We start from the raw sequence: 10,798 nt of genomic DNA, 5'->3' as shown, positions 1-10,798 counted from the left end.
GGGGGCAGGGTGGAGGCTCTGGGGGAGTAGCCGGCTGCCTAAATAACGATGCCTCTCCTCGTGCGACTAGTTTTACTTTGTCTTTTTGGTGCCTGAGTTGCTCTGCATTGCGCCCTGGGGCGTAACCCACTAGGGCCGGGGTTGGGCGGGGGAGGGGAGGGGGGGTGCAGATCTTGCTGCTGCAGACTAGGGGGCGCGGCTCCGAATGCCCGTGCGTACCTTTGGGATCTGGCTGTGGGGAGGTGTCAATGGCAGGTGTTAAGTGGTGTTACAGGACAGGCAGGATAACCGGCCTTGCTGACGGACCGCTCCCAGCCTTGAGAATCTTGTATTCATTCACGCGGGGTAACCATGCTCACTCATCGTGAGGCTCCTGCATTCATTGACCCCATTGGTTCATCAACCGTTTACTTGGAAGTAAAACCCCTTCTGAGTTTGTCGTCGCCCACGTAGATTAGGGAGTGCCCAGTTCAGAGTGCCATATTTAAGAATTGCAAAAAGTATCAAAACGGGAAACCGCACTCTATCCAGTTAAAATCATATTGAACACCTACGATGTGCCAGCACGGGGATGTCATAGTGTATGAAACTGGACGGGTCCCTGACTTCATGCAGCTCACATCTGTAGAAACAAAAACAATACTGCGGCGCCATCATTTAAAGAGTGTACAGCAAGTCCTAGAGGAAGGAAAAACAAGACACTTTTCAATCCTGAGGTAAAGTAACAACTACTCCTGTACATCCGGTGTCCAAAATGAAGGACATTTCGAGCTTTTCCGTTAAGTTACTGATTCCCTAATGAAAACCATTTTATCACTAACCTTTGAATCCAGAAATTTGGAGATATGTGACATATCTCCCCATGTGAGCATATCATCAGTGCTTAAAAGACAGATGTCAACATGGTAATCTTCCCTTTACATTTTTCCTTTAAATAGCTGTTGTATTTTTTTACTTAGTGATTCAATCCTAATGAAGTCTGCATATCCTTGCAATTAAACTCATCTTTTCTAAATATTTTGGTCTCCTAGTCTTCCTTTCACATCTAGTGGGGGAATACAGACCAAAGCAGATCTTTGTAAGAGCCGAGGGGCTGTAAGGGAGACAGGGAAGGTAGTTCTGGGTGAGTTAATTAGCTGGATATTAGAAACAAGGGCTAACTCATATTAGAAACTAGAACAAACAATTATTTGGTGCCAGTTATGTGCAAAGCATTATAGGACAGCACTGGCTACAAGTTAAAGTCACTCTGGGGCTATTAAAAATTCTGATGCTCAGGCTGTACCCCAAACCAATTAAGTCAGAACCTCTGGGGGCAAGAAGCGGGCAACGGTATTTTTTAAAAGCTCTCCAGGTGATTCCAATGTGCAGCCAAAGCCACATTACCTTGGCACTTACTAGAAACACACCCCAGACCCACTGAATCAGATCTGCAATATGACACTAGTCCCAGGTGATTCATCTGCACAGCAGAGTCTGAGAAGCTCTGATGAGGGACGAGGGGTCAGCCAGTGGGGAGGGCAGACTACCTCCATTTTCTCCTGAGCTCTTCCACAGTGTGGCTTCCACTCCATCACTTGGCTAAAATCACTCTTATCCAGGCCACCAGCTACCCTGTATTGCTAAATCCACCACTCCTCTTTCTCAAAGGCCAAGAACTACCCCCCTCCTCAAACCTCCTTATCTGCCTCCTCTGACTCCTCCCACTCTGTTGTTTGAGTTTCAGCGGCTCTACAGTGGCTCTGGTGGCTCTCCCTCTTCCCCTCCTACCCTCTGCCTCATGGGATCCTCCGCCTCCTGCAGCTTTCACGGTCATCTCTCTGATGGTGACCCCAAGACTGAGTCTCTTCAACTTTAGATTGTTATTTTCAATTTGTTTCTGGACACATCTACTTGGATTATCCCACGGGCAACTCAGAACTTGAGGCTTATGGATGAGTGAGAAAAAGTAGGTTTGATACAGCATTTGGAGTATGACTCACTCAAAATTGAACCTATCTGTAGGAGTATATATCTGTAGAGAAATGTGTAGAAGGATAGCCAGCAAACATTTAATAGCATTTGTTTCCGGGAGGGGAATTTCCGATGATTTTTCTCTTCTTTTTAAGTGAGCGGCATCATTCTCATTCAAACGGTAGGGCTATTAAAAGACAACCACTATCTCGGAAGGTCTGTTATCTTTCCTAAACAGCAAACTTCTCAAGCCATTATCCTTAGGAAGACTGTCCCATCCTTTTCCCGAGTCACTTATGCTTGCTTTCTCCTTATTTAGGGGAAAGGGTATAACCTTGAGGGGCTCAGCAGGAACCAGCTGGCACACTCAAATTAGGATGTTCAAGGAGCTTTTAATAACAAGGTTGTTTACAAATATGTGGGCAGGGTATAAAGAAACCACAAGGAATTGCACGGAACCCCTGGGGTGCCTACCCCAGACCTGTAGGGGAGAGAGCATGAGTGGTTATCAGAGCTGGGATGGGGGCTGTATGAAGAGGGCCCTCTGAAAGGAGTTCAGACCCGGGGCCCAGGACAACTGGATCTGGAAGGTCAAGACAAAGGTTTCTAACACTGCAAAGGACACTTGATTCCTCTTCTTACAATTTCAGAGAGGGCTGGAACCTCCAGTCCTTTTCCTGCCTATTCCCCACTCCACAGCCCAGATGGATCTATCAGAAATGAAGTATCTTTACTCTTTCTATTAAACCTTTCTATCCCTCTCCATGACCTCAGGATAAACTTAGACTCCATAGTTTAGCACCTAAGTCCCTTTGTGATCTGGCTCCTTTGCCAGCCTCATCTCTTAGCTCCTGTTCTCTCACCCTCTACAAATCCAGCCATGCAGAATGTCTTGCCTGTTCCCCCAAGGGCCATGTTTTTTTCTGCATCCAGGGATTTCCACATACTGCCCCTTCTGCCCTGAGGGTTGCCTCCCCTAAACGAATACCACTCACCCTCCTTTTCTTCTCATCCTTTGGGGCTTAGCCAACACCTCCTTTAGGAAGTCTTCCTGGATTCTGAAAAGCCGGATTTAGGAGACTGGGCTGAACCAGGCAGCCAGTTTCTCCTCTCAATCTGCAAGCCCATGAGTCATTCCTCCTCCCAGGGGGAATAAAAGAGGGAGTAGAAAGGCCAGAGTATTCCTCCCATACATTTCTTCCCTGTAGACTAGACTATTCAGTTCCTTGAACTTTCAGCCTCCAGAACGGGGAACAATAAACGTCTGTTGTTATAAACCATCTAGTCTGTGGTATTTTGTTATAGCAGCACGAATGGACTAAGACAATCCCCTATCTGTTTTGATTTGGTGTTTGTTGACTTATTTATGGACTCTCACTCCACTAGACCATAAACTTTATGAGGTCAGGGACCATGCCCATTTTGTTCCTACGCATATCCACAGCACCCAGCACCGTAGCTGGTGAGTGGTGGGGGGGGTACAACAAATAGTGTGGGAACTGAAGCTTGTAATAATTTATTTCAACCCCATCATACTTTATAGACTACATGGATAAATGTTAATGCACTCTTGGAAGTGTCTGAGAAAAAAAATCACGAAGATTGTACTATCTGTATTACCAGCCTTGGGGGCTGCGTAGAGCTTCCCTACCTGACCTAAACATCCCTGGGTTGATGGACAACGAAGAGACTGTTTGGGTCTCCACTCCACACAGTGTGCTTGGGGCAGGGCGGTCCCTGCTAATAATGCCTGGCTCTGAATTCTTCTCAGAATGCGTTCAACAATTCAGAGGACTTAGGGGTCAAGATGGAGAGGAGGAGATTATGTCGAGGGCCAGTCTGTGTTTAGCCTATACTTTACTTGTAGTCCTTGAACTAATTTGATTCCTTTGTCAGGAAACCAGAGGCATTGGTTCATAGCTTTTAAAAGAAAGAGCCAGCAGGGGGTGTTTTGTTCTTTCGCGCCAGGGTTAGCCTCCTCGTTGACATCGGAAGCTCTTTCGTTGATTGGAATTCGTTTCGTTGATCATTTTGGCTGCTATTAGTGATATACAGGACTTCGCCATTTTCGTTATTTCACAATTTTCATATATCATGATTTCAGGGTTTATATCCTCTAGGAGAAATTTTAATATAAAGAAACGATTTTACATATATTATTCGTTCCATCATGTAATGAAAGCCCCAGTTACAAAGAGCAAACAAACAAAAATCACAGGTTTTTAATGGAGAGGTTTGAGGTTGAATGGGACAATAACCTATTTTAAATAATTTAATCAGTCTCCATTGTGACACGCTCCAAAAGGCAAAAATGTATTTCAAGAGGTAGTTTGGAAGTCAGTGTTTCAGTGTGACAGATTCTGCAGCTTTGATCCTGCTGCTCGCTTGCCGCTTACCGTAGCAAGAGTATTTGCCTATTAAGCCCCGGGTTCCTTTTACTTCAGGGGAACGTGCATGCCCCAGGGCCTGTGGGTCCTCCAAAGGGTGTCCTGGGTCTCTTCCCCGTGACAAAATTAGAGATCTTGGAAGAAATACGTTTTTCTGAAGCTTTGTGGAATTCAGATACTCACTGCCAAAGTTTTAATTAACAAATTCATTGATTAATTATTGGCGTTATTTAAGTGGATGGCTTAAAACATTAGACATTCATAGGAAAGGGAGGATGAGAGAGAGACATACAGGGGCTACAGCACTGAGGCGTCTGATTGAGTCAGAATGGAAGCAGTTCCAAGGAAGGAGCCCTAGGGTCCTGGTTCCACTTCCCTCCATAAGCCTCACCTTCCTGCAGCAAAAATGAGAGAACTTGGCCCAGGTGATGAGGATGTGGGAATAAAATGAGAATATGTGTGCACCAATATTTTCTTTTTTTTTTTAGTTTATTTATTTTTGAGAGAGAGAAAGTGTGTGCACGAGCAGGGGAGAGGCAGAGAGAGGAGAGAGAGAATCCCAAGCTCTGTCACTACAGAGCCTGACAAGGGGCTCGATCTTGCGAACTGTGAGATCATGACCTGAGCCGGAACCAAGGGTCGGACACTTAGCCGACTGAGCCACCCGGGTGCACCTGATTTTCTTTTAATTGAGGTATAATTTACATAAAGTATAATTTGCCCTTTTTAGCATATATTTCTGAGAGTTTTGACGATGGGTATAGTCATGCAACCTAGCACCACAATCAATATATAGAATAATTCCATCACCCCCTAAAATTCTCCTGTGCCCCTTCCTGGTCAACCCCTTAGACCTTGAAAACCACCACTGACCTGTTTTCTGTATCTATAATTTTGCCTGTTCTAGAATGTCACAGAAATCACATCATACATTATGTAGCCTGTCGGCTCTAGCTTCTTTCGCTTTGCATTTGGGACTCATTCATGCATAGGTCACTGGCCCATATTTTTGACTGCTAGGTAGTATTTCACTGAGAGAGGCACTAGTTTGTTTAGCCTTTTACCAACTGAAGGACATTTGGGTTGTTTCCAGTTTAGACCAGTTTTGATTATGAATAGAGCTGCCATAAGCATCTGCAAACAGGTTTTTGTGCAAACATCAGTTTTCGTTTCTCTTGGATGTATACCTTCAAGTGGGATCATTGAGTCTCATGGTATGTGTATGTTTAACTGTATCAAAAACTGCCAAACCGTGTTCCAAAGCGGCTGTACGATTTTGCTTCCCCACCAGCAATGGATGAGTGTATGACAACATTTTGAAGAATAAAAATGTCTACGTATCACTTATAAAAGCGGGTGGAAAGCAATTTCCCCAGGATTGAGAAGGGCAACTGAGAGACAGCTCTGAATTGTTTGCCAAACTAGCCCACAGAACCCACAGAAATCAGCTGAGAAGGTTTACTGAGTCTTTGGAGCAAATGCTACAAAGAATATTGTTTATTTAGGAACACAGTGAACGCTAGCAGACATTGATCGAGCCCTTACCATGCCCGGGGCCTTGGGTTTCATGCTCTACGGGAATCTTCACAACGATCCTATTTATTATTCCACCTTACAGGTCAGGACACGAGGCCCAGAAAGGGTAAGCAACATGCCAAACAAAAGCAACCCAGCTTATAAGAGAACTAACAGGGAATAAAATCCAGGTGTATTGGATTCCAGACACTGTACCCTAAAAACTGCTCCCTTATGCTGGCCTTTTAGCTCCTTATAATTACTAGTTATTAGCGTTCATCAGAGTCTCCCTTCTGCTTCTCCTTGCACACAAAAACCGGGCCCAGGAACATTGGGCAGAACTTAAGTTTTGTGCCTGGCAACTCTAGACCTTTCTGTTGCTGTTCTTTCCATCCAAACCCACAGGGCTTCCCTACCAGGCTCAGTCCTCTGCTCTCAGCCTTCCCAGCTTCCTCCGAATCATGCTATAAGTCACACGTCATTTCTTTGGAGAATATTCTGGGAAGAAAGCCTCTTGCCGTTGAATGCAGCAAAGTCCAATGGAATGACCTTTCCCTTCCAGTTTGAGAAGGTCAGGCTAAGAGTCTTCTGCCAAGAGCTGGAGCTGGTTCTCCCTCTCCAGCTCTTGCTTCTTTAAAAGTAAATTAAATTAGTTTAGTTAAAACTTTTTTTTGATGTTTATTTATTTTGAGAGAGACAGAGAGAGAGAGAGAGAGGGCCAAGCATGCATGTGAGTGGGGGAGGGGTAGAGAGAGTGGGGAGACAGAGACAGAGCATGAGCAGGGGAGGAGCAGAGAGAGAGAGAGAGAGACACAGAATCCGAAACAGGCTCCAGGCTCCGAGCTGTCAGCACAGAGCCCGATGCTGGGCTCGAACTCACAAACTGTGAGATCGTGACCTGAGCTGAAGTCTGACACTCAACCGACTGAGCCACCCAAGCTCCTGCTTTGATGTGGGTCCATTCCTGCCACCACACAGAAGCACAAGGAGGCAGAGTTTTAGGGGGGCAACCTTTCATTGTTGGTTGCCTCAGAGTGTCTTGGAATCCTAAGGGCCATTTAGCTGTGATTTAGAGCTGACAGGGACCCTGTAAATCACACATTCTAACCCCTCAGACCCACAGCATCAATTCACTGTGGAACTGTGACTCTATCAGTTACTGGCTGTGTGACCTTGGGCAAGGTGACTAACCTCTCTGTGCCTAAGTTTCTCCGTCCATAAAATAGGGAAGTGATACACACAGGGTGTTTTAAGGACTGAATGAACAACGATTAGACCACAGTGCAGGCAAATCGTAAGTGCTTAATAAATGATAGCTTAATATTGATACAACACAGACACTGTAAGGGATACTTCTAATGTCAATGTTTTCTCAGAGCAGGGCTAGAGTTAGGCTGTGTGGTACCTCAAATGAGATGCTTATCTGGGACACAGGAGAAATTTGAGGCTAAGAATGGATTGGCAAATTAGTTAGCTTTGTGATCTTGAGCAGTCCCTGAACTTCTCCCTCACTTATCTTCAGTGATTACCTCTGACAACTGCTGCTTATGGCTGCCACTCAGATCTCCTAAAGTAAAAAAATAAAAAGAAACTGACCAGTCCTTTCCTTCAGATGATCACATCCTCCTTTATTCTACTCAGGATAGTTTTAGAAGAAAGGATCCTTGCAACTAGAAAAACTTTCAGTGTGTACTCCCAGAAAGATGAAGCTCTTACTGTGTAATAGAGATTGTAATAGCCACGGCACCGAGCATTTCCTCTGAGTTGGGTGCGGTGCTAAGCCCTGCCCAGCGAACATGACAGAAGCTGGAGTTGAGGAAGGTCAAGTAACTTGCCCAATGTCATTTAGCTGGTAGGTGGCAGAACCAGGGTCTGAAACCAAGTCTCTCTGATGCCAAAATGTGTGCTCTTCACCGCAGCACTGCTGCCTTGATTAGAAACATAACAGAGAACTTTAGAATGGAAAGGAACCTTGGAAATGACCTAGTCATAGCACCCCAAACCATTCCTTTTAATCAACAATAGCATAGCTGCCGTTATTTCTATTAAGTTACTCCCTGCTGGCTCCAGTTCATAGAATAGCGAGTTGGAGAAGCGCGGCTTGCAAAGTCTTGCAAATTCCTTGTGTGGCTTGAGACCCCTTCTGTGGTCAGTGTAGTTTGAAGTTGTCATGCACTTGACAGAGGTGGCTGTTCAAGGGGTGTCAGGGTATTGAAAGGCAGCAGTTGGAGATGCTGGTTCCCTGAAGCTGCGAAGGAGATCTTGAGGTATCTAGAGCACTCAGATGCTCTTTCCAGGGGTGAGTAGGGAAAATGCTGCTGGAGCTGTCATATAACTTTCCAGAATCCAACCATTTCTTCCAAATGTCAGCGCTGAACTCCGTGCTTCTGGCATTCTGCTCCGGGCTTGGTAGGGATGGCAATGACTGGCACAACCTGTTGCTGGCTGAAAACAACACAGTCACCTCACGCTCTTCCTTCCCGTCACTGCCAGGGCCTGTGTGACCTTGAACAAGTCTCTCGAGGATCAATTGAATAGTTCAGACTGCAAGCATACTGATTAAAATAAATAGATAAATAGAAATGATAATGTGTGAACAATTGTTCTGTATTTATAGAAAGGTATTCCTCTAGGCCACACTTCCCCCACCTCTGTAGCATGATTACAGGCCGAATGTTGTGGCAATTCAAGGAGAATGAGAGGAAATTTGCTTTGAAATAGGAGGAGAAACTGACCTGGCTGGTTTGGTAACTGGTCCAAAGAACACAGTGTCCTCTGGAGGCTGACAGCTGCTGGAGTAAGTCTGTTCCTCTTGACGGTCAGACCGACCCTCTCTGGCCAGTTGACTCATGGCAAGCGGAGAAGGTCAACGACATTTCTGGAAAGCCCACTCTATCCTTCACAGTCAGATGTGCTGAGGTGGGAGACGATAGAGATTTTTATGTATTGATGAATAACGGGAAGATGTCCACAGTGAAAAGTGATTCCAATGAGGCAGGTTACAAAACAACACATGACATAGCATCACATGTAGATTCTTTTTACAAAGGAAAGAGCATGGGTAAATTATCAGAAAGAACGTATACAAATGGGATTGAAGAAGGCAGAGTGAGGATTTTCATTATTTTACTGAGTATACTTCGATATTATTTGAATTTTTCCTAAAGAGAATGCATTGCTTTTCTCCCCCCAATTTTCTTTGGTATTTTCTTTAAAGTCAGTTTTACTCACTACTAAGTATTTGTCCAAAGGACACAAAAATGCTGATTCAAAGGGACACATGCAAGCCAATGTTTATAGCAGAGATATCAACAATAGCCAAATTATGGAAAGAGCCCAAATGTCCATCAACTGATGAATGGATAAAGAAGATGTGGCGTATATATAGACAATGGAATATTACTCGGCAATCAAAAAGAATGACATCTTGCCATTTGCAACAACGTGGAAGGAAGTAGAGGGTACTATGTTAAGCGAAATTAGTCAGAGAAAGACAAATATCGTATGATTTCACTCATATGTGGAATTTAAGAAACAAAACAGGTGAACATAAGGGGAAAGAAAGGAAAAATGAGATAAAAAGCGAGAGGGAGACAAACTATAAGAGACTCTTAAGTAAAGAGAACAAACTGAGGGTTGTTGGAGGTGTGTTAGGTGGGGGGTTGGGCTAAATGGGTGATGGGCATTAAGGATGGTACTTGTTGGGATGAGCACTGAGTGTTCTATGTAAGGGATGATTCACTAAATTCTACTCCTGAAATCGTTGTCACACTGTATGTTAACTAACTTGGATTAAAAAAAAAAAAGAATTATAAAGAAAATAAAATCAGCTTTACTGAAGTCAAATTTATATATAATTACCAAGTAATTATACATATATATGTAAAAACACTCTTTTCAAACTGTGTGGTCACATGAGTTTTGGCAAATCTATACAGTCATGTAACCACCATCCCAATCAAGATATGGAACATTTCCATCACCCTTGAAAGTTCTCTTCTGCCTCCTTGCAGTCAATCTCCTACCCTTACTCCCTGCCCCAAGTGACCATCGGTCTTATTTTTTAAAAATGGTAGGGGCACCTGGGTGGCTCAGTTGGTTAAGCGTCCGACTTCGGCTCAGGTCACGATCTCGCGGTCCGTGGGTTCGAGCCCCACGTCGGGCTCTGTGCTGACTGCTCAGAGCCTGGAGCCTGTTTCAGATTCTGTGTCTCCCTCTCTCTCTGACCCTCCCCCATTCATGCTCTCTCTCTCTCTGTCTCAAAAATAAATAAACGTTAAAAAAAATTTTTTTTTTTAAATGGCAATAAATGGGATCATACAGTATGCAGGTAGCTTGTTATGCCTGGCTTCTTTCAGTAGCCTAATGATTTGAGATTTGGCCATGCAGTTAGTTCTTTTTCATACTGATTAGTATTCCATTGTACGATAGTTTATCCATTCACCAATGTGGCTTGTTTTCTGCTTTTGCGAATTACAAATAAAGGTGCTGTAAACATTTTTGTACAAGTCATTGTGTAGATACAAGTTTTCTCTTGGGTAAATACCTAAGAGTGAGATTGTTGGGTCATATATTAAATGTATGATTAATTTTATAAGAAAGTGGCAAACTATTTTTCAGAGTCACTGTACCATTTTGCATTCCCACAGTGCCCCACATCTTCATCAGCTTTATTTATTACCAGTTGTTTGGATGAGTCATTCTAGTAGGTATGTAGTGTTATCTCATGATGGTTTTAATTTGCATCTTTCTAATGACTCATAATATCGAACACCTTTCATGTGTTTATTTGCCATGTGTATATTATTTTCAGTGAAGTGCTTCAAATCTTTCATTTATTAAAAAACTGAGTTATCTTCCTAATATGGAACCATAAGAGTTCTTAATATATTCTGGATATAAGTTTTTTTTTAAGTTTATTTATTTTGAGAGAGAGAGAGAGA

This window comes from Lynx rufus, unplaced genomic scaffold (genome assembly GCF_022079265.1).
Source record: "Lynx rufus isolate CCGP_SWC_20201006 ecotype Redwood Valley unplaced genomic scaffold, mLynRuf1.p SCAF_17, whole genome shotgun sequence".
NCBI classification, from domain to species: Eukaryota; Metazoa; Chordata; class Mammalia; order Carnivora; family Felidae; genus Lynx; species Lynx rufus.
This window is presented reverse-complemented; position numbering follows the sequence as displayed.